Raw genomic sequence first — 13087 nt, forward strand, 5'->3', positions numbered from 1 at the left:
CTCAGGCTGGTCTAAGACTGGACACTTGATTATACAGCTGTATCAGTGGAAGAGAAATATTGGGACTCTTTCCACACATGGAAGGAGTTTCCAGTGTCAGAACTTTGTACCATTCAGAGGCGAAAGCTGGACCTATAAGATTTCTGCCACAGGAAAGCTCTTTATAGTTGCTACAATGTAAGTGATAACACAGAATGTTCAAAAATGTTATAGAACATGCAAGTATAAATGGATAACGTACAATGTGATTTTTTTTAATCAATGAAAATTTGCTAGTGTTGCCAAATTGTTGTGGTGTAAGAAGAATTAAACACTTCAGGATATGCTGTTATTTGAAATAAAGTTTGACTTCCTTAATTTTATATCATCTACATAGTAACATTCACTGATATTTCATATATTGGTGAGCTTCAATACAGTTGACTAGTGTTAGATGCTGGTTTAAAAACCTCACACAGTGAATAACTAACTGGTGGATTAATTAAATTGCATGTCCAACCAGTCATATGGTTTAGCTATTTGGTTGTATATTTTTTATTGTAATTGTGTTTACATTATACATTTGCAAGAACTATTCATTTAATGTGACTATTAAAGAACCAATCCTATTATGAATTAACGATGTATAGCAATGTAGAGATATGAAGAAACATGAAGAAATATAGGCATGTAATGTAATCATTCATTAATCCACCACTTTATCCTGGTCAGGGTTGCAGTGAATCAGGAGATGTATGCCTATAATGTTTATTTTAAATGAAAAAGTGCAATAAATTGTTTAACAATGTCTAACATTATCTGAATAACTGTGATTAATACTTCATTTTAATTTACAGCAAGTAGCAGTGATTATAATTTAGTCATCACTGTGTGGCCCTGAGAATGTGTATACTGCTGCATTTAAATGTATTCATTTAGCATAAGTTTTTATCCAAAACCACTTTAATGAAGACAGGGGGTTAAGGGGCTTCATCAAGGGCCTAGAATCATAACCACTTAGCCACCACTGCCAAACTTCACATAAAAAAAAATTTCTTTAAGACTATCCTGAATGTATTAAACATACAGTCAGTTCCATTCCCTATGTTGTAGTGTATGGAGGTGCGATGCCAGACGTGCACAGGGTGGAGGCACAGCTGGTCAAAGCAGGACTGGGATATGGTGTTGGTGTTGAGGACCTGGGGCGATCATGTTTAGGGGTGGTGAGTAGGGCTCAGGGTTCAGGGTTGGGTGCAAGTGCAAGCACTGCTAGTGGGGGCTGGTGGACTGGTGGGGGTGGTTAGTGCTGGGATATAGTGTTGGTTGTGGGAAACAAAGTTCAGCTGGGTCAGAGCTCAGGGGAAGAACCTGGTTGTGCACAAACCTGTACATTGGCCAGATGGTAAAGCAGTAAAGAGGCACAGGCAGGTGGGGTGAATATTAATGCTGATTTCAGAATGTTTTAAAAGTCCTGAAAGGGTGGTAGTTGAGATAGAGTGATACTAAGGAAAACATTTCTTTTAACAACTTCAATTCACTTGCACGGTCAAGAGAAGAAACCTTGGGTGTGGTGTTAATGGTACAAATGTAGTAACATGATGTTATCGTGACTCATGGACAAGTCATGTATTCCAAGTAAGGCATTAACCAATCCTATGTTTAGTCTACCATCCTGCAAGCAATGAATACTAAATAATGTTTGTATTTAGCAGTTTCCAAAGTGATGAATGCTACAAAATAGACTCTGCCCTGTAATCTTTAGCTCTGTTGAAGTTAGAGAGTCATTGTCTAATCTTTATGAAAATCCTGAGTATATGGACAGGGAATAGAAACCCAGAAAGAAACCCAGGCATTGTCCTTATTATTTTTCCATTGTGGCTGTCATGACTACAAAATTAAGCACCATCTTTATTTCATATGGTCATTTCATATGAGAATTAACCACTGAATGGTGAGAAGAGGAAAAGCCATTTTGTTCACTGGTTTGCTGAGCCATGGGAATAAAAGGAGAGAAAAATATGGGAATAAGCAAGAGGAACTTAACACTGCTGCTCCAGAATAAGCATCATCTTCACAGGCCATTTCATAAGGCTACACCATCAATCATAGTAGAGCACAGGACCTCCCCTTTGCACTTCTGAACAGTACGATGCTTACACCACTGCCATCTGATCCCAGAAATAATACTCATCAAACTGCATGTAGACATGAAATAACATTAGTCTACACTAAAAACTACTGGATTCCAGTCTTCCAGTCAGCAACACAACGGTAAAGAAAGCAAGTGTTCAGGTCATTATTTGCAATAACTGCTAGAAAGTATTTTATTATAATATACCATAAAAATATTTCCTTTTAAATGCAATATAAACTGCAGTTCTGCATATAAAATAGCAATCCCCAAAGGCCAACGAGAACAAGGTTTAATGTAATACAGAGGACAAGAGAGGATGTGATCAGTAAAACACTTCAGCTGAAGATAAAAGGTTCAGGTCGTAGAAGTATATGAAGAATGACGTTTTTGCTGTGCCCCTTTGTATGCTAAGAGCATTGTTCTCTCGCTCACACACAGTAATGGGAGAGACAGTCTTGACCCCGGCAGACTGAACGCAAAGCCTTATGGGAGTCTCTTTTCACATGGTTCAATTATATCTCCATGGCGAAGGGTTGAATTTGGTGCTTCATTTGAGGACATCCACTCTCATTCAGCTGAACACAAAATCAAGAAGCAACTTGTTGACTAAGCTGTCGGAGGACAGGAACAACCTGAGCCGTTTCACTGCTGCGGACCAGAGAACAAGAAGCACTTTGAGGGGTTTTGATGAGACCTGGAGCGGTTTGAGTGAGCCTACAGACTTCAGGGGTTAACCTCCATTTCAGCCAAGCAAAATACTCCAAGAGGCATGCAATTACAGCTTCAGTCAAAGGGCATGCACAATTTCCAGGCCTATTTACACAGTCATGAAGGGCCTCCCTTAAACCCCCCACCTTATCCCGTCTGCAGCAGAATGATCTGAGATAGCATGATTAAGGTGGCTTCCACTGTGTATATAAAAAATAAAAATAAAAATGAATAAATAATAAAAAAAAAGCTTTTCTGCAAGATTGTGTTTGGCAAGTTATAAAGTATGTTTAACATACCTCTTAATCTGTGATAGTTAGCATAGACAGATTCTGTAATTCAGAATGGATTAAAAGGTTATCAAGATCTAAAAAAAATAATAAGTCCGGACCATTATGCAGAGATTGGTGTAGAGGTTCTAGCTCCACCCTGGAAGTGCTATGTGGTGGAGGTCTTCCAGATCTGTAAAGCTGCACAGCTGTTGGCCAGCACCAGGATCCAAAGGCCCTCTGTGCTTCCTCCTCTCACAGAGACGACAGCCTGGCCAGGGGGCACAACACTCTAATAATAACAACATTCTGCATGCAGAAACCAGGTCATTCCTGCCCTCCTCTGACCTCCCATCACGGCACTGATGTCTGGACAAGAGCCAGTGCACAGTCCCAGCAAGGGAATGCATATTTTCATGTGTGTGAAAAATACACAGAGAAAGAGAGAGAGAGAGAGAGAGAGAGAGAGAGAGAGAGAGAGAGAGAGAGAGAGAGAGAGAGAGAGAGAGAAACAGAGAGAGCAAGATAAGTGAGTGAGAAACAGAGAGAGATCAGAGGGAGAGAGAGATAAACAGAGAAAGAGATGAGAGAGAGAGAGAGATGAGACAGGGAGAGAGAGAGAGAGAGAGAGAGAGAGAGAGAGAGAGAGATGAGACAGGAAGAGAGGGAGAGAGAGAGAGAGCGCGAGAGAGATGAGACAGGAAGAGAGGGACAGAGAGAGAGGGACAGAGAGAGAGAGAGATTGAAGGCTGCAGGGAACCAGAATACAGGAGTACAGATCACTTCCTCCAGATCCTACAATATTTTGTGACTGCTGCTAATTATTCAGCAACTACAGTAAAACTAATGGGAAATGCATGCAATTACAAGACCGAGGAATGAAAATCCGGACCCACCAACAAGTTCTGGGACTTTAAGAGGTTAAAGAACTGTTTATATTTCCTCATTCAATGATTGCAGGTTTTCCTATGCAAACAAAATTGTGAGCCAAAAATTTAATAAAGCAAGTGCCTGAGTAAATACAGTAAAACCTGCACTAAGACACAAGATCAAAGGATGAACTGGTGTTCTACTACCGACTTGCCTGTGGCCAGGAATCCTCAGTCCTACTGATTTGCTCTCCTCGGCTGATTACACTTACACTATATGGCTAGACGCATGTGGACACCTGATCATCACACCCATATATGGACCTTCCCCAAACTTGTCACAAAGTTGAAAGCACACAATTGTACCAGAAGTATGCTTTGTATGCTGTAGCATTATTATTTCCTTAACTAAGGGTCCAAACATGTTTTAGCATGACAATGCCCCTGTGCACAAAGTGAGGTCTATGAAGACATGGTTTGCTAAAGTTGCTCAAGTAGCTGGCACAGATCCCTGACCTCAACAACAGTGATTACCTTTGGGATGTTATTGGGAGATTATTATAACAGCAAAGGGGGACTATTTCTGGAATGCTATGTTGAAAAAGCTCATATGGGTGTGATGGTAAGGTGTCCACAAACTTGGTCCTATAGTGCAGGTGGTCATTTTGCATGTCCTTAACTCTTCATCTGTTTTTTGTGGTCATCTTCTGGCTTTCAATGACAGGAAGATAATGAATAATTTAATAGGTCATCAAGTTTTAAAAAAGAAGCTGACCAGGATGCTTAACAAGATTTGACTTTATTGCTTGAAAATGTAATTAAAATATTTTTTTTTATAATAATTCAATAGCAGTAACAAGTGTTTGAACAATAACTGGGGTAAAGTTTGGGGGAGGGGAGGTATTTTGGGCTGCCTCCTATTAGAGAGAGTTTAAAATAATTCAAGTATAATTAATCTTGTGCTAATGCAGGACCTAGAGGAAGAAAAAAATAATGGACACTATTGTTCAACAGCATGGTATGGACATTTGCAATATGCAGAAGCCAATAAAATGTAACTGACAACCTTGTGATATTAAAGGAATAATTCAACATTTTTCTGCTTCATGTCATCCATTGCAGCATGGCCAAGAATTTTGACACATTTTCGTGTACTGAGAAAGGGAGAGAGAATAAACCCCCAGAAAATCCACTGACTTGAAAATCACTTATAATAGAAACCTAAGGGCAAAAAATACATAACTACATAATGCAAATTCCAAACTATAACTACACCAGGACAATGCAATAGAAAGCAATACAGGTTTAGTGCTATTAAGAGTCATTCATCCATATTGGCAAAGCATAACCACAAATTATTCCCTTTTAAAGCATAGTGCCACCTCTGAAAGGATGTATTATACAAAGTTAGAGATTAATTTTCAAATACCTTTGACTGAAGAATTCATAAAAGCATTCTACAGAAACATGTTCCACTTAAAATTGTATTGACCGAATTCAAAAGCTGTCCTTATACTTGTAAGGGAGTTTTGGGTAAATGGGTTTTTTCTTTTCCCACTACACGTCAAAATGATTTTCTGTGGTAATGAGACATATACTAAAGATGAGGTAGATAGGTATTTGTTATAAACTTGAAATGCTGAAACAGAAATAAACAAATCACAGATGAATTACAAACTAGCCTTAAAAAAAAAACAAAAAAAAAAAACAGCAAATCACATCTGTAGCACAAAATCCCAGCAGAGAGATGAAGACTGGGGGAGAGGAAAGGAGAGTTGGAGATAGAGATAAAGATAAAGAGATGTGTGTATGTCTAGTGCAGAATGGACTCTTAATTACAGTACAGAGCACCAGAAACATAGACAACAGCAATAATATACTGAATGCATCATGAGAAAAAAGTGAACAGAGAGAGTCATACTGAGATAGGTTAACAAAGTGGCAGGTTGAAGACTTCCTGCCAGGACAGAGACTGAGAATAATCACATGACCTTCCAACAGAAATGGCCACCCGACCAGAGAAAAGGGGAAAAGTCTAACATACGTCAATAAAGGAACTTCTAGGCAGTGATAAATCTCACACACACTCCAACACACGTGAATCAGATCACAGTTTTAAATCTATCCATCAGAAAAAGACTCAGAAATCAGGCCCACTCTTCTTTTTCTGTCTCCCTGGAATAGCACTGTTGGGTTTTACGAACACTGCAGCCCTGCTACATGGCAGGTCCAAAAGGTTGGAGCAGTATGGTGCACTAGTGGTTAGTCTCTCTGCGCCTCTCTCTCAGACACATACACACAACTGGGTTCACACACACACAGTATCAAGGGAATACTCATGGCTAATTAGCTCCCTGCATCTGGGAAATGTCAGGCTGTCTCCTTTCTGCAAAAGCAACATTCTTATTTACTTACTAACCTCAAACCATTTACTGTACATTGAAACCCCATTTACATCTGGTATTAAACTGTGTACCGGATCAGATTTTGACCAGACATATTTAAATCGGGTCATGATCTACTGGGCTCCTGCTGTGGTATTTGAGGAATCCCTGTTAAGATTATTAGAGAGTATTTGGAGGCCTATTCCTGACAAAATACTAATACCGAAACACCTACAATGTTTTTTGCTTTATTTAAGATCTGGCCTTTTTAATACCAAAACTTGACTATAATGTACTTCACCTACTCTTACCAAAATAACACAAAACTGCTCCAATGACAAGACATTTTGACATTATCTTTGCTACTTTCTTCAACATTCTTTGATACCACCGGTCATTCTTATGATCAGCAATATCACAATTCATTTACTATACAAACCACCAATGATTAAATAAAAAAAAAAAGAAAAGAAAAGAAATTCTACTATAGCCATGCTAGATAGAGGTAAACTGGACAACAAAAAAAAAATTATACAACGTCACACACTCATAACCCTCATCAGTGCCACATGGAAGAGATTAGTGAAGTGCATCTGATGCTGGGCTTCTCTCCAAACCAGCAAACTAACATTTTTCTGAGGTCAGTTCACATATTACCAAAGCCTCTTGGAGTCTATGTGCTATTTCTCATTCACGTTTTTAAAAAAAAAAACAACTTGTAATGTCTGCTTACACTGCATAATTGTAACAAATCGCAACATAAACTATCTGCAGAGTGATCCATTGATTGCATAGTCTCTGTTTTTAACTCAATATGTTTCACTGTTGTTTTTTATTCTAAAAGCTGCTTCATAGTCTAATTATGTAAAAACCACCAAAGTTAATGGATCTGTGAGATTCTAAATACAGCATCCAGAAACAGCTTTAGAATATTTGTTATAAGCATATTCGTGAATGCATATGCGATGAAGTACATGACTCACCATATGGCTCTATAACTGAGCTCTTCAGATTAAGACTCACCATCAGTGCTAGATAAATCTGATTGATGTTTGGTCTAAATAAGCAGAAGGAAGGCCGGTAGAGATCCTTCACCTGACAACATCACACAGACATCCTGTCTGCCTGCAGAGATGCTATCTCTAGCTAGAGGACAGTCCCTCCTTCTGTCTTCCCAATCATTCTCCTTCTACCATGGCAAAACTTTGGTTTGGCCATGTTGTTTCTTCCTTTTACCGCACATGATTCATTAGTCTGATGCTACAGAGTTAATTACACTGCACCAGAACACTGAATGTCCCCAACCCTAGATGGAACAGATAATTGTCTACTTTCTGTCCTACAAACCTGATGCAAATACGTTCGCTGTATATCATATTTACAGAGAAAAACATGAGTTCAGATAGGCTTTAGATAGATTGAGTTTAGGTAGGTTTACAAGGTAAATCCGATGAGCCAAAATGATTAGAAAATGTAGTATTGAAGAAATTTTTACCCGGATGATTACATTAAGAAAGACAGACTAGTGCTATAGTAGTTCATAACCCAATCTCAAACTGCTGCTAATCATGCTTGACTATTAGTTTCTGCAACAAACAAACTCATTTGATTATACTGGGAAAAAAATGAAATGTTTCATTCAACTTCACGACACAAATATGCCTAGCCTCCGTCACTGTTAGTAATATAAACCAAATGGAGCTAGAATTCAGGATGGACTTGTTTGTATTCTCAGCACTGCATACATACATCACATCTGACAAAAAACAACAAGCACGGCAGTGGAAGTGTTCTATCAGCATTAATCAGTACAACCAGATGCAAAGTGAACAAGTGCTTTTTACAGTACACTAACCATGCAAATCTAATGAAAACACCTTTATTACTGTGAAACAAATTGCGAATGCTTTTCCACTGTTAGTTTAATCTAAGGGGAAATAAAACTAAATTACAAACTAAAATTCACCCTTTAAACTCCTAAAACATTCCTCTCTTTTCTAACTGCTCATCTTTGATATTAGTTCATACTAGTAGCTTTAGTTACTGAATAATATGTTACAAGATGAATAACTGAAGGGATAAATATTATGGTCAATAAAATGTAGTAGAATTTTGCAGATATTTTGTACGTCAGTCCCTCCAGGATTTTGTGATTTTGCAATTGTAGAAATTAATGCAACTTCAAGTAAACTTTGCAATATTCAGAGGAGCTTGCAATTTTCCAAAACATGCAAATTTTCTGTAGATATTGGTCAAGACGTGTGAGGTGACGTCAACGCAACGCACATTCAGCCAAAGCCCTCTTCAATTCACATGCATTGAACATGATTACAGCTAAACTGCCTCATTTACCGAGAAACATCACTGCAAAAGTCTGTGCAAAACAATTTAGTGCAATTGCAATTTCGCCAGTTGAAGAAGTTTTCTGAAAAAAAAAAAAAAAAGCGCAAAAAAACTCAAAAGCTGCATCGCAAATTTTGAAATAAGCTGCAGCAAAATCAAACATTTTTGGCCACAACAACCAAAAAAAGACTCCATGAAATCCTGCATGGACTGAATGTATTAAAAATATTACAATTTTAATGACACAAATCCCAATTTCACGTACTAGTTTAATTTTGCGCTATGAATATCAGACACAAATAAATGCCTCAATACACAATGGTTTGAAAAAAACAAACAAACATTATAGAGTCGGCAACAAACACTAAATAAGGATATGAAATGTTTGAATTGTACAGTCTCACCTAAATGAGCATTTCTTTCTTTCAACCCATTTATGCTGGTATTTAAAAAAAAATACTACAGCAGTTATTAGAGGTGAACTGAACACAAATCTGAAAAGAAATAAAAAGGCAAACAGCTTGCTACACAGTCAATATTTCTAACTGGTCCAAAAACAAGTACAAACTGATTCTGAATAAGTCAAACTAGGTTAGTAATTGACCAATCTATGGATATAAGTTCTTTTTGAAACATTTCCCCGCAAAAAAGATCAACTTTAATTAATTTCATTAGTATGAAAAATTACCACTAATAAGTTGGCTGGACAATTAGAACTATTTTTGTCAAACATAATTCTGTGTCCAGTTTAAGTCTTTATTCAAAAATTGATTAATGGGTTTCTTAGGTGGAAAGAATCAGCTAAAATGTTTTGGCTTTTGAGCCTTCATCTGCTATTAACAATCACATTTATTCCTTAATGAAAAGAGCAGAGTAATGAGTCTGATTACTTTAACTTAATATTAAGCAACACACAATGGGAAAAGTCATTACAGATTCCAGAAGTAGAAAGCAGCAGGAGGTTGCAAAATATGGAGAAAATAGCTGCTAGAAATAATCTTTTTCATCTCTGTCAGGTAAACTGGTTATTACCACTTGCAAGGTGTTCATATCTCAACAGTAATGTAAGTAAAACACCTGGATTGAGTAAAGTGAAATGTGTTTACACACTGTGAAGCATTACCTCCGGTCCCCAGAGAGGTCCGTTTCTACTGTCAACACATTCACACTCCTGCTCAAGTTTACTACCCTACCACCCTATCGCTCCACCTCATCTCACCCCATTCCTCCCTCCCGAACTCAGGGTCAGTCTTCTGCAATTAAAAGATGTCAAACGTGGTTTCTTTTTACGGTGTTTAGGTTTGGCTTGTCAGCGCATTAAACAGTATCTAAAGGAGGCCTCATTTAAGAGAAAAAGGAAAGGTCTGGTTAAGTGAGCATGAGGAGGATCAGCTATGTGATAGAGCAGAAAGTGGACAATGCTTTGGGAATCTGATCAGGAGCAGTGCAGGGCAGGGGGAGGGGGGTGTTGGTGGGGAGCACGGCCTCGTTGTCTCTCCCGCCCTCCTGGGAATTCTCTAAGACACCGAGATTCCGGGGGAGCTGTATCGAGTTCATGGCTTTCCGAACTGTGGTTGGGACGCGTTCCAAGAGGTGCCTCTGTCTCAAGGCAGCGCAACCGAGGCGCCAGCAGGTAACGAGAGGCAGAGGATTGCAGAGTTTGACGAGTGAAACCAGAGATTTAAAGTTCCAGACTTGAAGCTTCCAGTCACATTCATCACGACAGAGATGAGAGGTAAAACTGTTCCTGTCTGGCAGCGGTACAGTATATTCTTCTCCAACAGTATAAAAACCTAAGCAGTGTATTCACTCATACCCTACGTAAAACACTACACCCATGCTCATAGTGCCAAACCTCAACATAACCCATATATAACACATACAAACTACATGCATAAAAATCGACCTTTCTAACTTTTGGTATCCTGCCAAAGCTATGAATTTGAAACCAAATTAAGACTATAGTTTCATTTAGTTCACAAAAGGCAAAGAGAGAAAAAGTATCAGAAGATACTGACTGGTCCTTGTGCAGGGATCTTAAACATAGAGTTGCAAGTATTTAGAATGCATAAATGAATTACAGATAAGGGGATCATTTACAGTTGTCCCCACTATGACACTGGAACAGAGGCTAAATCTCCTGCCACTCAGGAAGGAAATAAATCCACAAAAGACTTTGTAACTTAACCTCCAGCATTTCTACAAAGTTCAGACTTAACATGATGGACAGACGGCGGAGACCACAGTTCTTTCAGAATGAAAAAGCAAAGGCCCTGAGGCCGATCTCTGATAAGTATTGAGCAACTTCAGTTATGCCACACTATGCTCCCCCACTTCACTCAATCTTGGGAGCTCCACTGTCAGAGTGATTGTAGTAGGCAAGAACCCTACAATAGATGACCAGCAATATTACAGTTTACGCAGCCCTCTGAATGAGTCCTCCCCAAAACACGGTTATTTTCCATCCCTCACTCACACCTGCTTTACAATATTTCAGCTGTAAAAAAAAAAACCCTGTAGAAAAGTGCAGGTGTGTAGAGTAAAGCTTCTCACAGTGTACAAAACCCAAAGCAAAATTCTAACACAGATGGTTTGTTCACTTCAGCCTAGCCGCCACGCGCCTCGTTCTGATGGTAAGGGAAATAGAAAGTCATTCACTAATTTATGCAGAGGGATTGCAACATTGGTCTATTCCAGTGAATTTCCGCTACAAAGAATTTCATCAGGAAATTTGTATGGGTTCCAATATGAATAATAACAAAAGGGACGTCATTACACAATTCACAACACCGTAAAAAAGCAAGAAAAAAAATACAAATTATTACCTCTCCAGTTTACATAAGCAAACCTAGAACAGCAGCAAAGCTCAGTCTGCAGCCTACAGAAAAGCTGCACATGCTGCATGGATCCAACTAATCTCTCAAGATGCTCGAGAGCAAATGAAAATTAACCCAGTGCTTAATTTTATTATTTTTTTTTATAACTGCAGCAGATGGTTATTCATCAGCATGATCTGCATAAGTGGCAGCACAATGGCTAAGAGGTTTTAAATTGATAGGCATAACCATCATTAGGGAAACAATACCACATGCAATCAGTTATAAAATCAGTTGGAGATTATGCCACAAATTGATTTGGCTTAACAAGTCATGTGGAATAAATGACTTAAGTTCATGACCATTTAAGAATGAAGATTATTTACAGGCTATACGTTCATTAAGGAAATGTAAAAACTGCACTTTCACCTTTATTCTCTCTAATCATACACAAAACTTTTTTTTTTTTTTTTTTTTTTTTTTTTATAAAGCAGGGAACCTCTCGAACAACACAATGATCTAGTTTGGCATAATACGCAAATTTAATTTACAATTACTCTAAAATAAATAACTTACAACCATCAACATTGAATAAAACTTAAAGATGCAATAATAGACATAAATACACTTGTTATAAAATATAATGTAATAAAAGACATTAAAAAAATCTTTAAAAATTAAATGATCAAATTATTGTTGGGCAAATAAATGGGTTAAATGCACAATTCGTTTCTCAATGCAATTCCATTTAAGAATAGTCTCAATTCTGCAGCATTTGCACTCAGCCATCACTGATTAAAGCAGAGCACCGTAATTTCCCCTTATTTGCTGTGACCAATGACCGTTCACAGTGTACCACACAACCTCATGCATGCACCTGAAGCTTGAGAGGCTAGAGGAGAAAAGATAAGCAACACCAAAAAGCCATAAGCAACATTTGAAATTATCCAAACGCATGCTTGTAGTGAGAAGGAACAAATTTGTCTTAAAGAAACGTTTCAAATGTACTGACAATTACATTACAAAACAAATAATGTAATATCCAGTACCAAATTATTAAACCAAATGAAATTTTTACCAAATTACTCAACCATGACTAAATGTATGAAATAAATACGTGTGAAATGAATTTGCAAAGGAGTAACCCTGAATTCACACTAGCTGTGGCGCCTGGTGAACCTCAGCTCAATCCAGGCTGCACACGTTCTGTACATGTTACTGTCATGAGAGTGGGCTTAAATTTTACAATCTATTGCCCAAATGTACCATTATGTGGAATATAGGAGACAAGGTGTGGCTAGCTAGAATTACAGTACAAAGCAATAAAAACGTTCGGAATCATGTTTGGTGTGAATTGGCTTAGCTCACTAAAACTTTGCCAGTGAGATTTTAGACCATACGTGGCTTATGAGACGCTGTCAACAGACGAACAATTGCCATGGTAAAATATTTATGCGAATTTTATCATAAAGTAGACAGTTCATCCAGATCATTGAAGGTTCATCTGTAAGGGCAGGTTGGGCCGAGCCCAATCATGTGTATATAGATCAGCCATTCAACAAATGTTAATCTTCATAAAGATATA

This window comes from Ictalurus punctatus, chromosome 6 (assembly GCF_001660625.3).
Source record: "Ictalurus punctatus breed USDA103 chromosome 6, Coco_2.0, whole genome shotgun sequence".
Taxonomy (NCBI): Eukaryota; Metazoa; Chordata; class Actinopteri; order Siluriformes; family Ictaluridae; genus Ictalurus; species Ictalurus punctatus.